At 64.1% G+C, this 415-nt stretch overlaps 1 protein-coding gene across 1 annotated transcript in view; it reads right to left on the bottom strand.

Moving 5' to 3' along the window:
• Positions 1 to 415, bottom strand: part of TBX2 (T-box 2) — an 8,091-nt gene that overhangs the window by 4,598 nt on the left and 3,078 nt on the right. The gene's annotated exons all lie outside the window — the stretch shown is intronic.

Genomic DNA, 415 nt, shown 5'->3' with positions numbered 1-415 from the left:
TCGGCTGCAGGGGACAGAGGACACGCGGGATGACAGGGGCCCAAGAACAGACAAAGTGGAGGGCTCTCCCGCGTCTGGGCGGGTCCCAGAGACTTGGAAAGCCTGCTGTCTGGGAGAGCAAGTGGAAGGCTTCTAGACCCTCGTTGGGCAAGGGGCAGGGGCAGGTCACCTAATCCAGGACCCCATGCACAGGGGAGGAACTGAGCCTGTAGTTCCCTTTACTGCCAGAGTCACGGCGCCGGGAACCTAGGCGGAGTGCAGTGGGATCTGGGGGCTACAGGTTCCCTTCTCCTGGGGGCGTCCACACCCCAGACGCTTCCCTGGGCCTAAGGCTACCCTGACTCGGAGCAAAGAGCCAGCCTGCGCTCTGAGGAAACCCTCCCTGCCCCCTGCCCCCACCTCCGGTCGGCTCTAT

The sequence above is a fragment of the Myotis brandtii genome, unplaced genomic scaffold (assembly GCF_000412655.1).
Source record: "Myotis brandtii unplaced genomic scaffold, ASM41265v1 scaffold120, whole genome shotgun sequence".
Taxonomy (NCBI): Eukaryota; Metazoa; Chordata; class Mammalia; order Chiroptera; family Vespertilionidae; genus Myotis; species Myotis brandtii.
This window is presented reverse-complemented; position numbering and strand designations above follow the sequence as displayed.